Source organism: Homarus americanus, unplaced genomic scaffold (assembly GCF_018991925.1).
Source record: "Homarus americanus isolate GMGI-L3 unplaced genomic scaffold, GMGI_Hamer_2.0 scaffold9741, whole genome shotgun sequence".
In the NCBI taxonomy this organism is placed as follows: domain Eukaryota; kingdom Metazoa; phylum Arthropoda; class Malacostraca; order Decapoda; family Nephropidae; genus Homarus; species Homarus americanus.
Window position 1 is genome coordinate 662,282 of NW_024747359.1, and position 26,100 is coordinate 688,381.

General features: G+C 47.2%; 1 protein-coding gene across 5 annotated transcripts in view; it reads right to left on the minus strand.

The window, feature by feature from the left end:
- The window catches only part of LOC121879566 (E3 ubiquitin-protein ligase SMURF1-like), a 131,823-nt gene that overhangs the window by 32,837 nt on the left and 72,886 nt on the right, over window positions 1–26,100 (minus strand). Inside the window, exon 1 of one of the 5 annotated variants that reach the window (XM_042386225.1) lies at window positions 3,523–3,541. The exons of the other annotated variants lie outside the window; for them this stretch is intronic. The gene's annotated coding sequence lies outside the window, so the exon portion shown is untranslated. Of the gene's footprint in view, window positions 1–3,522; window positions 3,542–26,100 lie in introns of those variants that run through there. 5 annotated transcript variants of the gene reach the window in all.

Genomic DNA, 26,100 nt, shown 5'->3' on the forward strand with positions numbered 1-26,100 from the left:
GTGGTGTTGGTGCAGTAGTTTATAAGGGTCTGGCCAGGTGCTGTCATTAGTGTATGTGTGTGTATATGACAGGTAACGCCAGGTGTCAATAGACTGTGTTGTGTTGTGTCGTGTTGTGTTGTGTTGTGTTGTGTGTGTGTGTGTGTGTGTCGAGGTGCAGGCCAGGCAGTATCAGGGGCAAGAGAGTAGCATCCACAAAAGGACTTACCGTTACCCACCACTACTCACAAAAACCCCAGTCACCCACCTGCCCTGCCGCCACACACACACACACACACACACACACACACAAAGCTATACAACTAATTAGATATTTATCCCGCAGTACCTGGTTGCGTTCATCACATCAATCACACTACAGGTAATAATTAATTAGGCTCCTCACATCTGTGCATGGTAGCGGGGCGGACACACTACTACCTGACCTGTGAAATATACGACGCCTGAACACACTTCGCTGTCACTGAAATATATCCATGACCTCAACATCCTTAACATCATCCCACCAACACAACATCCCAGCAACACAACGCTGACACAAACATCCCAGCAACATCACCCTGACAAAAACATCATCCCAACATCACCCTGACAAAAACATCATCCTAGCAACACCACCATGACACCAAAAACATCATCCCAACATCACCCTGACAAAAACATCATCCCAGCAACACCACCATGACACCAAAAACATCATCCTAGCAACACCACCATGACGAAAACATCATCCTAGCAACACCACCATGACGAAAACATCATCCTAGCAACACCACCATGACGAAAACATCATCCTAGCAACACCACCTGACACCAAAAACATCATCACAACATCACCTGACAAAAAACATCATCCCAGCAACACCACCATGACACCAAACATCATCCTAGCAACACCACCATGACGAAAACATCAACACCACCATGACGAAAACATCATCCTAGCAACACCACCATGACGAAAACATCATCCTACTTAACACCACCATGACGAAAACATCATCCTACAACACCACCCTGACACCAAAAACATCATCCCCCATCAGACACATCATCACCACCATGACACCAAAAACATCATCCTAGCAACACCACCATGACGAAAACATCATCCTAGCAACACCACCATGACGAAAACATCATCCTAGCAACACCACCATGACGAAAACATCATCCTAGCAACACCACCCTGACACCAAAAACATCATCCCAGCAACACCACCATGACACAAAACATCCTGCAACACCATCGCAGCACAAAAACATCATCCGAGCAACACCACCATGACGAAAACATCATCCTAGCAACACCACCATGACGAAAACATCATCCTAGCAACACCACCATGACGAAAACATCATCCTAGCAACACCACCCTGACACCAAAAACATCATCCCAGCAACACCACCATGACACAAAACATCCTAGCAACACCATCATCATCCCAGCAACATCACCCTAAATAGATGTTGTACTTTAAACACTATTGCTCGTTTATACAACCCCCCCTCCCCCCCCTCGTTTCTCTCCTACTCTCCCTGTCTCTCTCCTGCCCCGTGGCTATGTTCCGTATAGCAGCTGTTCCTTGTTCCTTGTCTCCTCACCCCCACTGTTACATTCTCTCCTTCACACAACATTCCACCATAGATTAGAAGTGGGTGATGGAAGAGTGTGTGTGTGTAAGCGATGAAGTCACGATGGCAGCTGAAAATAACAGTGCCAAGCTTTGAGAATCTCCCCACACACACACACACACACACACACACACACACACACACAAACACACACACATACACACACACACACACGTCTGTCCATTTTGAGCTCCAGCAATCAGATCTCAACCCTCGGGGGACACCAGTTGAGCCCCACGCACACTGAGTAGATGGAAGCAACACGTTTTATGTGTACCCGCTGTCTGGTGTGAGGGGGGGGAAGGAGGTAAGATGATGATCGATTCTGACAGATAATCCGAGAACCGGGAAGTGAGAGAGAGAGAGAGAGAGGATAGGAGAAAAGAGGAGATGAAGAAGAGGAGAGGAAGGAAGAGGAAAGGAGAAGAGAGCTATGAAACCTTGGAAACTGCAGTAAATGGAATGATGGAAAAATTTTGACCGGATACCGAACTTCTGATAATGAACGACCGTACGTTTAACACCCCCCTCACCTGACTCTTTAATAAAAAGTTCAATCCGAAATATAAGCCAACGTAAAGATAATCCTTTATTAAACCTTTTCCTTAAACGGATTCACGAGTAAACTGCCAATTGATTCATTCCCGAGTCAACACACGATGGGTAGAGTGATCAAAGCGGTACGTACCTCAAGCATTACACAGGTCAAGCACTACGAATGATAGGTGAAGCGCTCTGCAATGCGTACTTCAAGCGCTGCACTTGGGAACAAAAAAAAAATTACCCCGGAAGTTGAATAGAAGCAACTCACTATGTAAACACGTTAGACAAAGGAATGCTTGTTAGTGAGTGGGGAAAATAATTCTCGGCCACGGAAGCGGAGGTATAGAGGAACACACGCTATGCCACGGACGGGACAAAGAGGTGGTAGGTTACACAGCAGGGCGAGGGAGGGAGTTTCCTGGAAGTTGTCTGGCTCAACTTGTCTGCCGTGGCCGGATATGTCATGATTCACCCCTTTTACACAAACTTGTATGCCGACCGCCTCTCTCTCTAGCCCCCCTCCCCCCCTCTCTCTCTTTCTCTCTAGCCCCTCCCTCTCTCTAGCCCCCCCTCCCCCTCTCTCTCTAGCCCCTCTCTCTAACCCCCCTCTCTCTCTTTGTCTCTAGTCCCCTCTCTCTTTCTCTCTAGCCCCTCCCTCTCTTTCTCTCTAGCCCCCCTCCCCTCTCTCTTTCTCTCCCTCCTCTCTTTCTCTGCCCCCCCTCCCTCTCTTTCTCTCTAGCCCCCCACCCTCTTTCTCTCTCTAGCCCCTCCCTCTCTTTCTCTCTAGCCCCCCTCCCCTCTCTCTTTCTCTCTAGCCCCTCTCTTTCTCTCTAACCCCTCTCTCTCTTTGTCTCTTCTCTCTTCTCTCTCTCCCTCTCTCTCTCTAGCCCCCCCCTCCCCTCTCTCTTTCTCTCTAGCCCCCTCCCCCTCTCTCTTTCTCTCCTAGCCCCCCCTCCCCTCTCTCTTTCTCTCTAGCGCTCTCTCTCTTTCTCTCTAACCCCCTCTCTCTCTTTGTCTCTAGCCCCCCGTCTCTGTCGAACACCATTTAATACGTGGTCACTTCAGGGTGGTGTCAAGTCGTCTTATATGTTACCCCATCAACGATACGTGGAAATACTGGAACGTTACATTATTAAAAACCCTCAGACGTCCACACTCTTCGCCTCTTATTCACATTCTCGTTTTCCATGGCTCGAGGCGGCAGGGTCCACTTAGGGAAGTTTAACCGCCCGGTACAAAAACCCACTGGAAACATTTATATACAAAACAATTACCGAGCGATATTACATACTTCAAGATATGAGAAAAATAGTTCGACAATACCATAGGCGTCAAGAACCTACTCTGCTTGAAGGCGACATCACACTCAACTCCGTGCAACAGAAGTAACAGGCGCGTGGGATCACTTAAGAGCGTTTATGGCCCAGATAATGTTGGAACTTTCGCCTGCACTACGGAACCAGCAGGCGGTTAATGACCCAAGGCACCGCCAGCCAGCCGTCTTCCTTTTATGCTGTGTTCGTGTGTGTGTCCTGACCCGTTGGCTCCTCAGATAAGTATCCTCCCGTAACTCACATCACACCGGGATCTTAACCTCACACTGGGAGGGAGTACAAAGTGGTTCGCAGACCGTCTCTCTCCTCACTCCTCCTCCTTCCCTTCATCTGTCCGTCTCCCCACCCCGCGCGTCATCCTAAAAGGTGTTGCCGGGAACATGTCTACGGTTGTCGTACTGCAGTGTTGACTTTCAGCCGGTGATAACGTAAACCACACAATACCTTTTAACTCTTGCTTGACACCGTTTTGCCATCTCTCACTCTTATATAATCCTCTTACACATTTCTACTACACACTGATACCATTCACTCTGCAAAAGTCAACATACTTCAGTCAACCTTTTGTAATAATAGTTCGGTCGTATCTATTCAACTGCAAATTTCACAGACACTTAACACGAAGGATTCCTCACATGCACACCTGAGTTAGTAGGTTAAGCGTACCTGGCTGACACAACACCTCCGCCCCCCTCACCAACAGCCTTTATTGACCTCATTTGAGAATTCCAGCAAGTGGGACTCCAGGAAAGGTCACATTTATATTACATTTCAATACCTGGACATCTTTATTGTCTTTATAATGGTTAAGAGATGTGTTTGAGGTGGAGGTGGTATAACGAGGCTGTTAGCACCACTCTCACCATAACAAGTATACACGTCTAATACACTGCTGACACCTGACCACCACACACACAGGTAATATCTACCACGTGTAACATATATTAATGGGAATGTGACGTGACCGACGCCCGACCATTGTGTTGTCACTAATTAAAAGTCCACACACAATCTTCATTGGGTGTAAGTTATTACCACATGACAAGGGTTGGGTACAGAAGCACATCTACTCTTGTTGAGATACCACGAGCACCATCACCACGATCTGGCCTCTACCCGCCCTCAACCTCTACCTCTACTTGGCCTCTACCCCTACCTGGCCTCTACCCCTACCACTATCAGGTTAAGCACTCGTATTATCAACCTCACGACAAAGGTTCACTGTACCATACTAACCCCCCCTCCCCCCCCCTCTCTCACCTAACACCTGTAATGGCAACACACCTGTCGGGTTATTACTCGGCTTTAAAGGTCCTTGACCCCAACCCTATTTCATTTACCACTTAAATATTCGACGTCATGTTAGTATAGTCGCGTCACTTTAATGTTTTAGTGCCGTTAACCCCAAGGTAGGTAGGTGTGTGTGTGTGTGTGTGTGTGTGTGTGTGTGTGTGAGGCCTCCCTTTCTTATTTACCTGTATTACCGGCACTTTTTTTATTATCATCTCCGTACACGACTTGCTTTCACCTTCACCACTACCACCATCACTGTCACCATCTCTAATCTCACAATACACAGTCACCATCATCATACACTGTCACCACCATCAACTCGCCTGCGACTCCAAGACATGAGTGTTTGCTTTCAGATACAGCCCCCCACCCTCCAGCAGCGCCTACTCTTAACCCCCCAAGTTAAGCACAACCTCTCATAAAACTTTGCCTCGGAGTCGTCATGACTTTCAACCTAAATAAAATAAAATAAAAATTAATGTTGCTGGATTTCTCCGTCAGAAGCGAGCCTTGGCCGTCGACAGTGAAGCCTCCAGCACTCATACACACACGTCAGGCGGTGACTAGCTGGCTCACTCCACGCCCCCCTTCACCACTTAGTCCTTCCTCCATCATTCCTACCCCACTTACTCCTTAAATCCTACTCCACTTACTCCTTTATTCCTACTCCCTTTCCTCCATCCCCCCTCCCTCACGTACACCTCACCCAACCTAACCTAACCTAATCTTGTGGTGATCCAACAGTTCGTTATGGCCCCCTGAGCGGTGCGGTGGTCAGTCAGTGTAACCCAAAAACCTCAAGGTAATTAATTTTCCCCGCCCACTGTGGTGACCAGGTGGTGTTAACAGTGTGTGGTGGTGGTGTGTCAGGTGCTGCTGCTACCTCCTGGGCAACCATCTGTCACAAACACACACACACAAAGGCAACGCCAATCTGACCTTTAAATCTCAGTGTATGAACCTCTTCTATAGGTGACAAGCCCTCCACCAGCTCCCCCTATCCCCTCTCTTACTCTCCCTCCATCATGTCTCACTTCCATAACACACGAGATAAACAAAACCCGACGGAGAGAAGGATAACTGTATACCAAGATAATTTAACATTCTCTTTGGTGATGTCGGTACTCGTGTTGTTGCACCATCCTAACACTGGGGTCACGGGTCATAACAGTGTCAACATCACAGGCACTTAGTAGGAGGTCTTCCAGAGGGAACCTGACGAGTTACCTGGGCCTGAGGGTTGTAAACATTAAACAGCTGACTTGAGCACGATGTTACCTGGAGCATCTGGCAACAAATCTAACTACAGGTGCGGAGGAAGAAACCCCTCTTGAATCGTCTCCAAGTGGTAGGGGGAACAGGTAGGAGGCCAAGCTGTAGAGAGTACAAGGAGAGGTGAGTCAGGGTAGGCCAGGCCCGCACCGCCTGGCTATCGAGTTCAGCATCACACAGGCACCCTATCACCTGCCCACCTCCATAGTCATTAAGCCAGCACACCTGAACACCAGTCTGCTACGCTCACGCAGAGGTGTAGCGGGGTGGGAGTAGGGGTGGAGTGGGGGGTTAAGGGAGAGGCGTATATCGAGGCAGGGTGCGTTATGATGGCGTATCCCAGGGTCTCATGCGCAGCGTGGAGGGGGGAATATTGTTAAAATGGGGGTGTACGTCCAGACACAGGGACGAGCACTGTTAGCGGTCAGGAGTACGGGGAGTATATGAGGCAGGGGAGGGAAAACTTCTGGGAGTAAATGTGTCATGGGGGAGTGAGAGCCATCCTGGACGTGGGGGACATAAAACTGAGAAAGATATACAGGAGGTGGGGAAGGGAGGGGGTGGAGGACCTCAGATGTACACACTAGGGGTAAATGTCCCCTTCCATCACGTTACGGTCCATGGCTGCCTGCTGGGGGGTGACGCACCAGCCATGTGGAAGGTCACGTAAATAATTTAATCAATCGAAGCGTTACACTGATGAGACGACCAACAATCACAGCCACCACCGACCACAACTAAGAATTATTTTGAGATTTCGGATCACCTGAAAATTACCCCTCCACTGCCCCCCACCTAACCTAACCAACCCACTTAGATAGCGTTAAGGTAGTAAATCATCAGAAGGTTAAGCTTGGGGGGGGGGGAGGGACCCTAAATTTCATGATCTGATTTTTGTTTGTTAATTTAATTCATATTCACTGTTTGGGAAGAACACATACCTAGTCATGGCACTCTAGGCACAGTCTCATAGCCATATCACCTGACAACTTTAACTCGTACCGTAAATGAACCAGTTACCTGTATTCTCACCTGTCCACCCAGAGAGCAAACTTAACATAGGAATCTCTTGAGGATCTGAGTGGTAGTTGGAACCATTTATGGCATCATCATCATCATCATCACTCTACTATGACCATTACCACTGAATTGATCTGACCTAATACCCCCCCTCCCCGTCAAGCCTCCCACACAAAATAATACCCATTACCGAGTGACATTTAGGGTAACACTAGAGAGGGGGGCAGAGGGAAATATCGTGACGTCATGGGCGAGTGGGGTGAGAAGAGTGTCTACCTAACCCACAGTGTGTTTCTCTCACGGGGAGGGGGTATAAATGTATGGCGTCACACGACATAAGTGCTTCATTAATATAACACAACAACAACGTGGGAATGAGTGCGAGTGTAAATATTGTAGGTTTCAATTTTACACACACACACACACACACACACACACACACACACACACACACACACACACACACACACACACACACACACACACACACACACACACACTACTCCTTAACTAACAAAAAACACAACACAAGACAAACAAGAGGAATATCAGTACAACGCCACATACAAAAAAAAATACATCCAGTGGTGTAAAAATAAAATAAATAAAAAATTAAATCTCAGTAAACTTTTGTTGGTGTCTCGTCTATCACCAGTCTTTTGCTTCACAGTTTGCATTATAATATACTACAGTCATATTCTTCCCACTATATACCAAAATAACAGTACACTTTATCTCACCACGACCAGCTGACGACCAAACAACCTCATTTACACTTACCTGCAAAAGAGAAAGAAAATTAGTACATTAAAGACAATTATATTCATCAATCTGTATAAAAAGTAAATAAAAAAATATCAACTTACATGAATACTTTTACGTGTGTGTGTGTGTGTGTGTGTGTGTGTGAAGTGTACGACAAGAAGGGTGTTACAATACAGAGCCTGACACCAATAATAAACAATGTATAGAATCAACGCCATTAAGGTTAGTTGAAGGGTAAGGAAGCTCCCCTCCCTCCCTCTCCCCTCACCCCATTAAGGTTAGTAAGGTAAAGAAGCTCCCCTCCCTCCCTCTCCCCTCACCCCATTACGGTCAGTTGGGGTTAAAGAAGCTCCCCCTTCCTCTCCCCTCACCCATTGTTTGTTATGTTAAGAAACTGAAACTGACGTGAGAAGACTACTGTTATTTCTACTATAACAACAACAACAACAACAATCTTGACTCCACACACACACACACACACACACACACACACACACACACACTGACCATAGTAAGTCACCCTTCTTTCCTCTACAACATAGGGGGTGGGGCCATCATGATTCACTAACACAGAGAGAGGAACCACAAGGGGGTGATGACGGAGAAGCCAGTACACCATAGTGGCGGGGTGTAATACAAGGGGAAGGGGCGAGGAAGGGGGAAAGGAAATTGGGAGGAGGGAAGGGAAATTGGGAAGAGGAAAGAGGGGTGGGGAGCGGAGGCGAGAAGTGTCAGAGTGAAAGACTGTCCGGCACGACCCTCCCTCCCCATTACATCATGAGCAGCAGCAGCAGCAGGAGCCAGGGCCAGACATGTGTAGGAGCGTGCCCCCCACCCACCCTAGGCTGGCTGGCTGGCGTCTTCCCTGGACCAGGCGTCCTCACTGACTCACCATCACAACATTACTCACTCCTCTCAATCCACCATCACCACCCCTACCACCTCTCTCTCTCTCTCTCCCCCGTTTCCCACACATTCCATCCCCTTTCCCTTATCTAGAGGTAAATAGATAGGCAATTATCTCGTGTAGTGTTAATATATTAGGCTGTAATACTACCATGTCATTATTTCAACTCCCAACTGATAGCGTTAGGATGGTGGTTGGTGTCAGTTGTCGTGGCGTGTGGGGTCGTCTGGAGTCGTGTGGTGTGTCGCGTGGTGTCGTGTGGGGTCGTCTGGAGTCGTGAGGTGTGTCGCGTGGTGTCGTGTGGGGTCGTCAGGTATCGAGAATCGGAGGAAGTACAGTCCTGGACTCCACCCATTCCTAGCTTCCTCAGTGAACTCTTACCACACAGGGATGATGGCTGGCTGCTGGTAGTCACTCACTCACACATACCGACAAATTCACGACTTTTTTTCTTTTATAAATATTATGAAATGAAATGTGGTCGACAGGTCAATTATTATTATCATTATCTATTATTATCATCATCATCATCATCGTCATCATCATCATCATCATCATCATCTATTATCATTATTATTATTATTATTATTATTTTGGTGAGGTGAGGAAGACAGTCCAACGACCCGAGTCTCCTATTATTATTATTAGCGCCATCATCAGCGGGGCAACATTTCCAGCGTGTTCTTAATAACATACATCTTAGCAAGGTAGTGTTAAGCCACCTTGTAAACACTGAAGTGGAGGAGGAAGAGGAAGGGGGGGGGTGGGAGGAAGGGGAGGGTAGGGGGAAATGAAGGGAGAGGGGAAGACGGGAGGAGGATAATAAGAGGGTAGGAGGAGGAGGGAACGAAGAGGAATGGAAAGAGGGAAGGAGAAAGGGAAAGATAAAGGAAGGAATGAGAGCCGACGGAAACATATGAACACTGAGTCACTGAGTTACCTTCAACATTTACCTGTACCGAACACAAAGATTCACCTGAGGAGCCCCGCACACCTGGCAATTAACCTGGGCTACACCACTCATTCATATGAACCTAAACAGTACATCACTACGGAATCTACACAGGTTAATTACAAAATAAGGACACACACACATGATAAACCAAAGCGGGACTTGAATCCATGTACCCCTCCCCCAACTTCCCTCTCCGTCACCAACCACCTGTCCCACCTCCTCCACCCTCACCACCTGTCCCACCTCCTCCACCCCACCACCTGGCACCACCTCCTCCACCCACCACCACCTGGCCCACCTCCTCCACCCACCACCACCTGGCACCACCTCCTCCACCCACCACCACCTGGCACCACCACCTCCTCCACCACCACCCCAGCTCGACTCCAAAACAAAGGCATTTCCGCTCCCAGGGGCCACCAGAGCCAGTTCCTGTCCCTGAAGCTCCTCCTAGTCAGCCAGGCCCAGCAGGCATTGTGAGGAGGGTTCTCACCTCTTCTTCCCTAGCATTCACTGCGATGGTCCTCTCTCTCTCTCTGATGGTAATAAAAGGAACTAGCGTTATGCTCACGTACAAGTGTGTGTGTGTGTGTGTGTGTTGAGGTCCTAGGTAAGCGTGATGGCCGGGGAGCAGCAGCAGAACGTGAGCGGGTTAGGTCGGTCGTCTGAATGATGCGGGTCCACACACACACACACACACACACACACACACACACACACACACACACACACACACACACACACACACACACACACACACACACACACACACACACACACACACACACACACTGTTGAAATGAACTGTAGTTTGAGCTTTTCCCCCATCTAGTTATTATATGTCTTATTTGTGTTACTTATGTCACTTGTATATTATTTGTAATTCGTAACCCATTCCCCAAATATGTAACTGTATATTTTCAGCCTTCTGGCTGCCAAGCTTTCAATAAACCGTTAATTATTATTATTATTATTATTATTATTACACACACACACACGGCAATGTTACTTATGAATCTCTCACTCACATCCAAATAAACAAACCATTTCTACAGTGCTAAGCAGACACGTACAAACCTAAAGAAATCACACGAATAAATGACTGAAAAAAAGGAAAAAATAACTTACACAATCGAGTCATTTTCGTATTTTTGTTTTCTTTTCTCCATTTATTATTTTTAAGGTTCTGTGTTTAAGACTTAGAAGATGAGGCCAACCAACTATAATTTAATTAACCTGAGAGTGTGAGGAGTGTGTGTTGGGAGTGTGTAAGTCAGGAGTGTGCAAGCGAGAGTAAATGCTGAGAATGAGAGGGAGAGAGGGAGAGGTGTGAGTGAGGGGTGTGAAAAGGCAACAGGAGTAACCAGCCAGACAGCCAGCCAGACAGACAGACAGATAGACAGACAGACAGACGAGGGTAACAACACTCGAATCAGCTGAGACAGTACACGCTGGTTGGTGGTGGTGGTGGTAATGGTAGTGGTGGTGGTGGTAGTGGTAGTGGTGGTGGTGGTAGTGGTGGTGGTGGCAGTGGTGGTGGTGGTAGTGGTGGTGGGTCATTTAAAAGCTGCGAGTGAGTGAGGGTGAGAGGCGCCGGAGGCATCACCAAACCTCCAGGCCACCAACACCACCTCTTACCTCTCCCCAATAGTCCCACACACACACACACCCGCTGCCGTCATCCTGCCTCACCACACACACACTACCCCCCCCCCTCCTTGTCCACAATCTTATACACAGTAAATATCGGTCAAGAGATTTCTCCCACTGACCGATTCAACACCTACTGTATAGACAATAATGTTTTGGTCATTGAGTTGTTTTGTTTTTCCCTAAGATTACTGTAACTTTCATTATTCTGTATGTATGTATGTATGTATGTATGTATGTATGTATGTATGTATGTATGTATGTATGTATGTATCTATGTATGCATGTATGTATGTATTTTGTAGTTTAATAATAGTTAGAATTTATTAAAAAGAAATGTTTTAGCTGCGTTTTCATTTATATACATATTAAGACAGCTTACATTGTGACGTCATGCATTAATTAATGTAATGTACCTGTATCCCGTAGCTAAATCTGTAATGGTAATGAATTCTGCCGAGGAACTCACATGATTACTTTATAGCCATTAACATATCTTCTCTTTTTAATTAATTGCACAGTACACGCCCCTTGGTCTACAATGGTGGTAGGAAAGGATCAGCAAAAGGTGGTGGTAGGGGCGATGGTGGTTGATGTGCGGGTAATGGATGGGTGGTATGCGGGTAGCGGTGGTGGTGGTGCAGGAGCGGCAGAAGGTGGTGGTGGTGAGCGGGATGAGGTTCACGGACGGACAACGACACACCACCACCCGCCGCCCGCACGTTGGTTCAACTCCCCGCCATGCAACCCCCCCCCCACAACCCTATCTAAAAAAAATAAGACATGAAAAGTAAAGACCTGCCATTCACCTAACTCTCGCTATACCTTCTCTTCCAACAGCTCCCATAAAAAACAATAATCAAGGTTTAATATTCAGTCTATCCATCTGTGAGCCCTAGACTGACACCCGAGTAAACTTACAACAACATTCCCATCCATTTATGAATATGCAAAGGACCCGAGACACATCCTGTAGCGATGTGTGGCAACCTAGGACAGGGCATCTTCAGGAGCGTGAGAACTGATCGCAGCGCGGGTCAGTTGCCACTCGCTGCCACTAGAGGGAATCATCACCATCTTCAGAAGCTTCTTAATTACCCATCTCCTGTACACCTATGACCCCTGTACCCCACAACAGTCGAGCTCCCAGTATGGACGTCACACACACCATCACCATGCTCCTCCTCCTCACCAGCACCGCGCGGTGAGGATGGTGCCCTCCCTCACAACAGTTGCCACAACTTGGTGCACCTCAACTATTACACCACTGCTCCGCCTCCTGCAGTCACACCACAAAGACCCTACCTGGCTATCACTGCTCCACCGTGTAGCCAGAGAAGGTTCTACAGCCGAAGAAAAAGTTGACCAAGGGACAAAATCACACCTGACCTTACCAATAAGATACGAAAGCCTTGAAGGAAAAAATCTCGAATAAATGAGATTTGTTCAATGGGGAATGTACAATGGGATCTGTTTTCCCCTCAGTGAGGCTTTGTTTGGTGGGGAAACTGTCGGGTGGGATCTTCCCTAACATATGTGTGTGTGTGTGTGTGTGTGTGTGTGTGACCGTGAACCAGGCATAACTTTTTCCCCAGGTGGGAGGCAGTAAGTAGCTATTGGGTAAACACGTGGTGAATCTAAGCTCCTGCCATGAATATTCCTCCCCAGTGAAGACATCAGGATGCACGTGACTGGTTGACTTAAACTGAGGTACACAACATAACGACCAAAAATGGCCTCACTATTACACAGAGACTCTACCTGACTTAGCAACGGACTAATTAACGTATGGACATCTTTGAGTGAGTTTATAAGACGTAATTCTGGTGCTATTTTCTGGAAAGTTATTTTAAAATTTAATTTGTATATCTAATTACAAGGAATAATCATCGTACAGATCACCTGAACATAAAACACCCTAGTTTATTTAACCTGATTAACTACGATAACTAGGTTGAGTTTGAGTAAGTTAAATTGGGCTAGATTAGATTGGGTTAGGTTAGGTTAACATTAGGGTGGGTAAAGTTAAGGTAATATAATCTGAGAGGCGGGGCCTAATCTTCAGGTAACCTCATCGTGACCAGGTGTCTGTGTTTACTTGATTGGGATCGTGAGTCTGGCTGACCAGGTGGCAGGACACATGCCAGCACGTAGTGTGGCTGGCCTGAAACCGAGTGTGAGGAGGGGGTGTTTGGCAGGGTGTGGGGGAGGGGTGTTTGGCAGGGTCTGGGGGAGGGGTGTTTGGCAGGGTCTGGGGAGGGGTGTTTGGCAGGGTCTGGGGAGGGGTGTTTGGCAGGGTGTGGGGGAGGGGTGCTTGGCAGGGTCTGGGGGAGGGGTGCTTGGCAGGGGTGTGAGGGAGCGTGTTTGAGAGGGTATGGGGGGGTTCTTGGAAGAGTGTGGGGAGGGGTGCTTGGAAGGGTATGGGGAGAGGTTTGGCAGGGTGTAGCGAGGAGACAGGTATGGGGTGTTGTATACCTCTGTCAGGTGTTGGCCACATTCCACAAGTACACACCACGACCGACCCCCATCCTTCAAGGCCAACTGATATACACACACACACACACACACACACACACACACACACACACACACACACACACACACACACACACACACACACACACACACACACACACACACACACACACACACACACACACACACACACACACACACACACACACACACACACACACACACACACACACACACACACACACCGCCCCTCTCACTTTCACGTCCTCATTTTCCTGAGAACATGCCCCCAACACCACCACCTCACACCCGATACAGTGAAAAAAAATAATCAATAAATCTATTCATGCTTTATGTCTCTTCACCGACTGTTTCTATCTTATTTAGGTTCGTCTCTATTTGCCTAGGAGAGAGAGAGAGAGAGAGAGAGAGAGAGAGAGAGAGAGAGAGAGAGAGAGAGAGATTTAATCAACAGGTGAAATAATCTAGAGTGCCCAATCTTCAGGTGAACCAGTGACCTCATGACACAGACAGTTATCTTTATTTTAGAACAACAGTAAAATGTCACAGCGGAAGTATCACCATGGCTGAACGTGATCAAATGCCAACACCAGTGTGACGATCACGAGATGACAACAGTTGGTTCTTTCGCTACACAAATTTTTACCTGATCACCTGAAGAGTCTGCACCACGGTAGTTATTTCACTTAAAGATTAACCAACCTAACCATACCATACCATTCTAACACTAACCTAATCTCATCCCCCAAATACTGTTAGGGTGGTAAATCTTCATGTCAAATAAGCTACTGGGGTACAAATTCTTCAGGCGATCCATTTTACCATTTTAGACTATCTAGTTCAGCTTGTTAACCCTATATGCATGAAACTGAGACAAACACGGAACAAAGATACAGTTTAAACCTGTTAACAATGCATCAATAACAAACAAAATAAGAAAACAAAGAAACAATGATAAACAGTCTACATAAACATCGTGTCAATATCAGTAACCAAACAAAAGAAAAATAAACAAACAAAAACAAAATAAACACATAAAACATTACGTCAACAGCAGTAAGTCAACAAACCACCACTAGGGGGCAAGGAGGGGAGGGGGGGCAAGAGGAGAAGGGGGGGCCAAGAAAGGGGGAGAGGGGGAAGGGGAGGGGGACAAGGAAGGGGGAGGAGGGGGTAAAGGATGGAAGGGACACAGGACTCAGGACACACTGAATTAAGTCATCACCATTGAGTGACCGTCATGCCAGCTGCTCAACGAAGGGCTTAACGAGTCGAAGAGGGCGTCTGGTAGGGAGGGGGGGTGATCTAGGTGACAAGAGATTTACACACATAACTCGCAGTTTGTTTCACCTTTGGCAGCCCAGTTTATTTCACCTGAAGATAAACCATCCTAAAGGTAAATAAATTAACCTAACGCTAAATTAATCTACCTTATTGCTAAATTAACCTAATCAACCTTTTACCCTTGTGTGTGTGTGTTATCTCTTGAGAATTTCAGGGAGATTCAGAGACAAAAACCACTTAACAAACCCATAAATTGTCGTTCATATTCTTTTTATAACTTAATCATCCACGCTGTCGAGGAATCTGGACCCCCCCCCCAAAGAAAAGAAACCCCCAATTATTTGAACTTTGACTGTGTTAAAGTGTCAGGGGGTCGAATGTTATCTCTCTCTCAGGTAAAGGTAGGTCAGATAAGGGTCACCATCGCAGCTCCCTGCCAGAGATGGAAATAATGGGACACCAGATGTTTGATGAACTGTTGGGACGATATATATATATTATTATAGTGTAGGACACACACACACACACACACACACACACACACACACACACACACACACACACACACACACCAATTTTCCAGAGTGATCGATCCAGAACCCATTCAAACGCCCGTGTGAATGTTACCTTTGGATGTTAGAGGATGGATAAGGAATAGATAAAGGAAACGAAAGAAGAAAATACGGAAAGGAGACACGGGCAGGAGGCAATACACTCACAGATGACTGACTAGGATCCACATTTTGATAAGTGTTTCCTTGGCAAGAAGAAAAAGAAGAAGCGGGTGTCCAGATACTAGCGACAGGGAGGAGGGTTGTGGTGGAGCGGAGGGTCAACAGAGGACACCACTTCCTCTCCTCCTCCTTCCTGCCCCCCCCACCCCACACACACACCTGCCGTCTTCTATCCTTCAAGGTCCCTCCCTCCTCCTTCCCCTCCCCACCGCAAAATAATCCACTTCCCCAACGACTTTCCTCGTCTCCTCCTCCTCCTCCACCCCGTCCCATCCGCTCCAAGCACTGCAGCGTCCCCCCCCCTCTATCTCTCACCTGTCCTACCTGAACTCCTTAATTCCTCTACTACTACTCCCAGGACCCATACAATATCTCCTCCTCCTCTCCTTCAACCACACCCCCCTTCAATCTACCTAAATCACCACTACATTGCCCATACCCCACCACAACATACCTCCCTCGTCTCACCATCACCACTCCAATTCCCCGACAACAAAGACGAATTCCTCCTTCCTACCCCCCCCCTCCCCCACACCAATTTCATGCTCGTTCCATCGGCTCCATCAAGCAAAATGATCGACACAAGCCTACGGGTGCCGGGACTCCCACCAGCTCCACGACCCACAGGAAGAAGTAGATCATGAACTCTCTTGTTTACGTGTAGGCTAGACCGACGTTGGCACATGTCCGGGTTAAACTCAAGAGCCTGTGTGTGCTCAGTACCTGTCGAGAGTGAACAATAGAGAAGTGACCGACTGACTGGCAAGGTGGCAGTGTAGAAAATGAGAAGATACGTAATAACACCTAAGAAAGAATGAAGAATCGCCAGCAATAAAAAGACACAATGAAGAAATTCCTCTAGGAACCAATAGGTGAAGCAGCTGTCTATAATACATACTGTACTCTCAGTCTTCCATGGTTAACAGCCCCACGCACAAGTCCGCAGTAGAAAGTTGAACACCGTTGCTACAAAAGTGTTCACACATCAATGACAATGTTCTCATGGGAAGACAACTTGCCACGTTCACAGTCTCCTCCCTACACACGCAGACCCCCCAGAACACCGCCACTACAAGGACGTACGTACGTACACACACACACAAACACACACACGAGTGAACAAGTTTCCACGTGGATGAAAATTCGTGACGATTATTCACTGTCTCATCATTAACTTGGGAACTGATATAGTGATAAAAAATGAGACAATAGTGTTCAGCGTGACACAACAGGCGGCAATGGGAAACTGAGACCACGATCATAAAACCAGCCTCAGCACGAGCGATCACCTGCGTCCTGGTGTTCCTCTCCACCCCTACACTGACGAAAGTTACGCTTAGCTATTTTTCGCTCGTCTTCTGCTTGCCTGATCTTTCTGGTATGAACATAAAGGCTGTCTCCGGCTGGTGGCTGGAGCGAGCCAACGAGACCTGTACATCCGTGAAGGCCAAACAGGTGGGTGTGTAGTGCGTGTGAACCACCGTGCTAAACCACCGTGAGTCCCCCGGCTGAGAACCACCCTGGGAACCACTACACCACACCCACGTCACACGCTGTTAACCACGTCTGCCAGTGGAGTACCAGGTCATCAAGGTAAGCATGCTGGTAGGTCCTTGGTGCTCTAGTGCAGGACACATACATCCCCCGCCGCCCTGCACACAACACTACGACAACTCCTTCATCCAACACAACCCTCCTGTTGACCACAAGAGCCACCACAACTAAGACACCAAAACAACCACATCGTCTGACTCATCCGCCTACCACAACCCAACCTCCTACACCACGAGATGAATCTGTTCTCTTCTACCACACACACAGAGGAGTCTCAAAGTACACGGGGATGTATTATGCATCAGGCAACACCTAACTGAACACAGAGAGCCAAGTGTAGACGAGAGAGGTATTGCTTTCAGGTGGGCGGCGGCGAGGTAGTGTACGCCCACCACAGCTATCACCACCAGCGAGCGACCTGCCACTACACACCCTGCGTCACTACACTCTCCACCACTACACTCTCCACCACTACACACCCTGCGTCAACTACACTCTCCACCACTACAAACCCTGCGTCACTACACTCTCCACCACTACACTCTCCACCACTACACACCCTGCGTCACTACACTCTCCACCACTACACACCCTGCGTCACTACACTCTCCACCACTACACACCCTCTCCACTCTCCACTACACACCCTGCGTCACTACACTCTCCACCACTACACACCCTGTCCACCACTACACTTCCACCACACACACCCCTGCGTCACTACACTCTCCACACTCACACCCCTCGTCCACTACACCACACCTGCGTCACTACACTCTCACTACACACCACACCACTCCACACCCTGCGCGTACACACCCTGCGTCACTACACTCTCCACCACTACACACCTGCGTCAACTACACTCCACCACTACACACCCTGCGTCACTACACTCTCCACCACTACACACCCTGCGTCACTACACTCTCCACCACTACACACCCTGCGTCAACTACACTCTCCACCACTACACACCCTGCGTCACTACACTCTCCACCACTACACACCCTGCGTCAACTACACTATCATCAATACAACGATACACTCACCACCTTAAATAATCATTACCACAACCACAAAAACCATGTCTCAAGATCATAACCCCCATATAACCACAAAACCACAACCACTAAGACCACGTGGAACATAGAAGGTGGTGGGGGTGAGGGGAGAGGAGTAAGGGGGGGGAGGGGCTGGGGGGAAACACCGGTAGAGGCCGACACACAACACAACCCTCATTATGCAGCCTGAGTTTAACTTAGATAAGATAAGAGGGCGGGTTATAACGACACACACACACGTGACAATACATTATTAATTGATTTATATATATCTAAGACATTGGTAAAGGTACAAATATAACTACAGGTACAGATCACATACAGGTACAGTTACATACACACAAACACAACTACAGGTACACATATTCAGGTACAATACAGATAAAGTACAAGTTTCAGAGATATGATAAAGGTGACAGTACACACACAAACACGTACAGTACATACATTATCAAGTCACACCATCTTGTAAGCGCGCGCGCGCGCGCGCACACACACACACACACATTATATCATTATGTCTAAATCAAATGTAAGTGTATATTTTCAGCCACCGGCTGCAACTCTATTAATAAACCGTTTATTATTATTATTATTATTATTATTATTATTATTATTATTACACACACACCGAAACTTTCTACATAATCTCCACTAAGTTTAATATCCACGTACATGTAATTACTTTCTCTCCACAAGCTGTGACATTTGAGTGAAAGTTGCTCGTTGTCATAATATCAATGGATTTTGTTATTTTTCCTCTTAATATTTTTCTACCGTGTTCATTCAGGTGTGGTTTGATTAATAATAAGGTGACCCAAGCCACAGGTGTTGACCCAACATGAAATGAGACAAAAAAAAACAAATCACCTGAAAATTCTCCCATCACAACAGCTTACTGCATCAAAAGATTAACCACCCTAACCTAACCATGGCAAACAATGTGTGTGTGTCCTTGCCATACCCTACTGGTCGGCCACCACCAGCAGCCAGGAATAGTAGTAATGACCTTGACGACTCGTTACCCCACCAACATTCTTCTTCCTCTGCCCCCCCCCCCACTGCCTCAGCCTCTCCACTAGCTAACACCTACCATCAGTAACACCTCATTAATTCAGAACAACACAAATAACAATTATCATTATTACTACTTTCACATACAGCAGAGTAAGGTACTGTAATTCCTAGCCACCACACAACCTCCACCTCCTTCCTCCTACTACAATAAAAAATATCTCTCTCCCCCGACGCTAATACGGGCTCCATCTTTGTCTGGTTCACATACTTAAACTATCCACTGACTGAGGTAATGGCCAAATATCAAAACCCCTGGCTTCGTTAAATGTGCTGGCTTTAATGGAGAGTTACGAGGCCTGGGGGAGGAACACACACACTCAGATGATACTTACTGAACAAAATGCCCAATGTGTATGTGTGTGTATATATATGAGTGTGTGTGTGGCCCCCCTCCCCCTAACACTCCTACGATGGGGGTCAAGTAGGTCTCACAGCCCCACCTACTCACGAATCTGACCACATACTCCATCCGACTTAGTTACCACCCATCCGAAACATCCACACAGCTCGCCAACCATCCAACCACCCATCCATCCCCTCCTCCACTCGTCGTACATCCACTCAACCGATCCACCTTCCACCCGTACGTACACTGAAGTCCGCAAACCATCCATCCACTCGCTAACTGATCATCAAAACCATCCACATACCTACATACATACACTCTTTCCATACCACAAGAACAAACTCAAAAACAAAGATTAATCACTCGTGTATCTCTCACTGTCTGAGCTATTTACCACTTCCTTCCTCTCCTCACCCCCTCCCCCCCTGCTGTGATCCTTCTCCACCCCTCCTTCACTACCAACACCCCCCCTGTAATTCTTCCCTTCATCGACCGTCACTCTTACCTCTTTTCTTTCCCATCTCCCAACTTCATTATCCGTTCTTCTTCGTCATTCTCCTCCTCCTCCCATTTCATTCTACCTCTTCCCCCCCCTTCCTCCTCTGTTCCAGCGCCTCCCTACCACAGCCTGGGCCGTCCACAACACCACACACTACACAGTCTTATACCCCCTCAGCGCCAGGATGAATCTACCGGAACTACGCTCTCAGGTCCACACGCTACCATCACCGCCACTATCACCAGCACCATCACCACTACCACTATCACCACCGCCACCATCACCACTATCACCACTACCACTATCACTATCACCACCGCCACTATCACCACTACCACTATCACCACCGCCACTATCACCACCGTCACTATCACCACCGTCACTATCACCAACACCGCCACTATCACCATCACCACACACAGACACTCAAATTCCCGACTGACCTACAATTCGAGTCTAAGAAGTCAACAAGTCGGCAGAGTCTCCACCCCAGCTTATATCACCTAAAGATTAACCACCCTAACGATATTTAGAGGAATGAGGTTAGGTTAGGTTAAGGGTGATTATTCTTCAGGTGAAATAAGCTGGGATGGAGATTCTTCAGGTGATCCCAGGTAAAAAAAAAAAATAAACTTACGATTCTTTTAGACTTATGTAGCTCCAGTAATGAAGTATCTCACCTGTTGCCCACCACCCCAGTATCACATAGACTCCCGACCCGACCCACCCGTGTCACCCTAAAGTTTAATTACACTATCCGTAATTAACTCGCCTCCCGACCTCACACGTTCCCCGGTGCCCAGCTGCTGCCGCCAATAACACTCAGCTGCCACCCACCGCATCAATAACAGGGGAGGCCATGTGTAGGGAGGTCATGTGTGGGGAGGTCATGTGTTGGGAGGTCATGTGTGGGGAGGTCATATGTAGGGAGGTCATGTGTTGGGAGGTCATGTGTGGGGAGGTCATGTGTAGGGAGGTCATGTGTAGGGAGGCCATGTGTAGGGAGGTCATGTACAAAACACTTAGCTGACTGATACCTAACCCAACCCTACCATAACAGCCTTTACCCGTGCTGAGTCACACATTCGATTTTGTGATTACGACTTGCTCTTGTCACCAATCCCGGCAGCTACAGTAGTATTTGGGTCTCTTGTTCATGTTATTTATGAGGTATTTCCTGGTATATTGTAACGGGATTAAAATTATGTACTGCAAAGGTTAATCACATTATTATTATTATTATTATCATCACCATTATTGTATTATTATTGTTATTATCCGCGACTGTACCAATAACACTTCACCTCATTAAGTCACAGCTTTATACACAGTCAGATACACGAGAGTAAATGCTAAGGTCAGCCACTTGTGATGGTTCATGGGACAGGTGAACACAACGTGGCCAGTAAGCTGCTTTTGTGTGTGTGTGTGTGTGTGTGTGTATTAAGTATCCAGCATCTGGCACATCCACCGTGGAACGAGCTGAACTCTCTCTCTCTCTCTCTCTCTCTCTCTCTCTCTCTCTCCGAAATAGAGAAAAAATTCATAAAGTAAGGCCGCCTCACCTGGTGCTCATTAACGCTTCCTTCACACCTGCCACCTACATCCCGTCACCCCCTACCACCAACTCCACCTAGGTTGACACAGGTAAGGGAAGCACATTAAAAACAACAACAAAGTGACGGATGAACCACACATATAACAACACCGCTATTAAAGGCAATAGAAAAATGCCTATAAGGTCCAGCAGAGTTAAAGGAGATAAGATTATAAGCTGGAACTGAACCTTGGATGAGTTAGTGAGACAGTAGAAGCCATCAGAGATTAACTCACTCGGAAGAAAAATAGACCGACATGACGCAGAGACAGACATATGAGTTATGTAACAGTACAGACAACACTATGCCGGTGGTGGGTGAGGTCGTCTTAACAGCAGCCACAAACAAATTCTGTCATTTTTCCTGCAGTAAAGATGGTCACGAACACCCGTTACTGTCCTGCAGTCTGCACACGGTGGGTAAAATCCTGGAAGGTCAGAACACCAGCCTGTGTCCTGTAAATGGCGGGTCAGAGCACCAGGCTGTGTCGTCGCTCTGCCCCCAAGGCCCACCACGGCGGCTCTGTGGTTACCCGCTCAGCTCAGCTCATCTTTCCCGACGGGTCAAGTGCGACTCAACACAGCCACACACCACGACTCAACACAGCCACACACCACCACTCTATACACACACACACACACACACACACACACACTACCACATACAATTCACCCCCCCAAACACACACATTCCAACACACTCCCCCACAGCAACACATACGCACGCACCACTGCAACATACACTCCACCACCACCATTAACTCTCCCTCACCAACCAAACCTTCACGCATGACCATCACACACTCCACCACTACCACCACCTCCTTACCCACACTACCACTACGCCCTATCCACACTACCACCATCACCTCCCTCTCTACCCCACACTACCACCATCACCTTCCCCTCTACCCACACTACCACCATCACCTCCCTCTCTACCCCACACTACCACCATCACCTCCCTCTCTACCCCACACTACCACCATCACCTCCCTTTCTACCCACACTACCACCATCACCTCCCTCTCTACCCCACACTACCACCACCAAACCTCCACTACCACAATGCATTCATCACCCCACCACCACCTCTCATCTCACTCTCGTTACAACCCGCTCCTCACGTCTCCACTTACACTACAACAAACATCGTCTTTGTCTACACGTGTGTGTGTGTGTGTCCTGGGGTTCATGGTCAAGGCTGTCACCAGTAAGCTGTGATGTCGAGGAAAGTGACACAAGAGCGCAGGAGGCGGTGAAGGGGAGCCGTCATGTAAAACCTTAACTGAAACTAAGACCACCACCACCACCTACGTCATCAATCACGTCACCACAAGCCGTGTCTTCAGCTGTAGGGAGCTGAAATTATCTACAGAGCTACACGTATATCAATCAGTGGTCCTCCCCACCCTACTATATGGCAGCGAGACATGGGTCACATACAGCAGGCACCTCAAGGCACTTAAAAACTTTCACCTATGTAGTCTACGTACCATCCTCCGTGCCAGTATTCTCACTGCCACCAACTGTAGGAGCATCGAGGCTACCATTATCCAGGACCAACTACGTTGGACTGGCCATGTTACCCGCTTGGGCGACAGTAGACTGCCAAAGCAGCTACTTTACAGTCACCTAACGAATAGTAAACGTAGCGCCGGCGGGCAACTGAAAATGTATAAGGATAGTCTTAAGACAAACCTGAAAAAGTGCCAAATCGACCCCCTCACACGGAGACGATTACTCCACACCGTAACGCTTGGAGGAGCACCACACAAGAAGAAGTTGTTAATACTTTTGAGTTAGTCCGACTGCAAACTGAGGCAGACAAGCACCAGCGCCGTAAAAACGCTGCCACCGCCCCTCCCGCACTAGATGTAACCTACCACACGTGCAACATTTGTGAACGGCCCTGCCGGTCCCGTATCAGCCTCTCGAGTTAGCTCAGAGCTCACCAACGAAGGTGAAATATTTAATAACTCATATCATTGTATCATATCTGGACGATCGTCATACTCGATTCCGAGTGACATCAAAGTAGTAAAGTAGTAGTGAGTGTGTGGGAACCATTGACAGTACAGTATACCGTCGGTGTTAACCATCCTTGCCCCCTCCCCTCAGCCCCGTGTGACCAACAATAACCCTCCGCACCACCCTCGCCAGCCTGTGTAACCGAGTGTGATGTACCATTGTGTCAACCATTTTACATGTGCTTTGTTGGGGCTACCTGGCCGCACCCGCAATGACGCCCACCCACACACCCACAATGACATTAGCCACAATAACACCACCCACAAGCCCACAATGACAACACCAGCACACTCCTACAATGGTTCATTTTCTGCCTATAAGAAGGTTAGTGTGTGGTGATATTGGGGGAGGTAGGGAAGGAGAGGAGAATGAGGAGATACTTAGAAGGGGAGGAACTAGAAAGGTTATGAAGGAGGGGCAGAAGAACGAAGGAGGGTCATAAGGACGAAGGATGCGTAGGAGCAGCAGGAAAAAGAGGAAGGCAGCACAGGAGGAGGAGGAGGAAGGAGGCGGCACAGGAAGGAGGAAGGAGGCGGCACAGGAAGGAGGCAGCTCAGAAGGAGGAGAAAGGACGGGCAGTAGAAGGGGAAATACTTAAGAGGGGAATGAACTTGAACGGATATGACGGAGGAGGAGGGGAAGGGAGGACGGGGAGAAGGAGGAACAGGAAGAAAAAGAGTAGAAAGACGAGGAAGAGTAGCGGGAGGAAGTGCGAATCTGGGTAGAGGGCAACACCCGATAAGAAGTAAGGGGGGAGGAGAGAGAGTGAGTGTCTTAACCCCAGACAATCTGTGCTGGCCCTCACACCCTCAGCGGTAATAGTGGGGGTGAACAGACCTCACCAGCTGCTGCAACAGATAGATAGATAGATAGAACGAAAGAGAGAGACAGACAGACAGACAAATATATACACACAAACTAACACTCTTCTCATCCCCCACACAGTAAATAATCTACCCAGGGGAGTACAGGGACGAGGCAGCATTTAGAACAAAGACTCGAGTGTGTTTGTATATAGTTATGAAGGAATGGCGAGTTTATATACTGTTTATATACATATTTATTAATTTATCTTATTTTCTCACATATCTATTTATTTATTATTTATTTTCTTACTTCTTCACTTATTTTCTCATTTATTTATTTATTATTTATTTATTCTAAACTGCGAGCTCCCTAATTATGAGACCACAAACAGTGTTAACAGCCAACCACACTCAGACGAATGGTCCTGCTGAGGGAGTGAGCCAAGGCTGTGGTGAGGGGGAGGAGTGGGAAAGGGAGTGGGCGGGGAGAGGGAGGAGGGGAGTAGAGGTGGAGACTGTGAGTAGAGAGATTGAATTGAATTGAAACAGTTTATTTAGCCAGAAAAATACAGATACAGAGTGGATAATAATAATATTAACATGGCTGAGGCAGTTGAGAACCTGAGCTCTCCTTGAGGCATCTGATATATACTACACATTTATCTCAAGGAAGTATTATGTAACATTTAGTATCATCTGGAATAGTACAATGGCATGGTGGTAATAAGAACATCTCATAATGTTACCACGGTTATCACTTCAATATTTATTTATTTATTTATTTATTTATTTATTTATTTATTTATATATTTATTTATATATATATATATATATATATATATATATATATATATATATATATATATATATATATATATATATATATATATATATATATATATATATATATCCCTGTACATATAAATTACAGTGGAATTGAAAACATAAGTATAATGGGGGAGCAGTACAACATGGGTTGTACAGTAATATGGTTGAACAAGAGGACAGAGCTGTCAGGATTATATCTAGTTGGCAATTATGTTTATTGCAATGGTAATTACTTATTTATTTACATGATAGGAAAGGGGAGGAGAGGGAGGGAGGAGGAGAATAAGAGGAGAGAGAGGAGTGACGTGGAGAGTTTTACGTTATTAGTGCAGGTGTCACATTACCTTTGGCGGGAGGAAGGGTGATGACGGGAGGAGAAGGGGAAGAGATGATGGGGATAGGAGAGGAA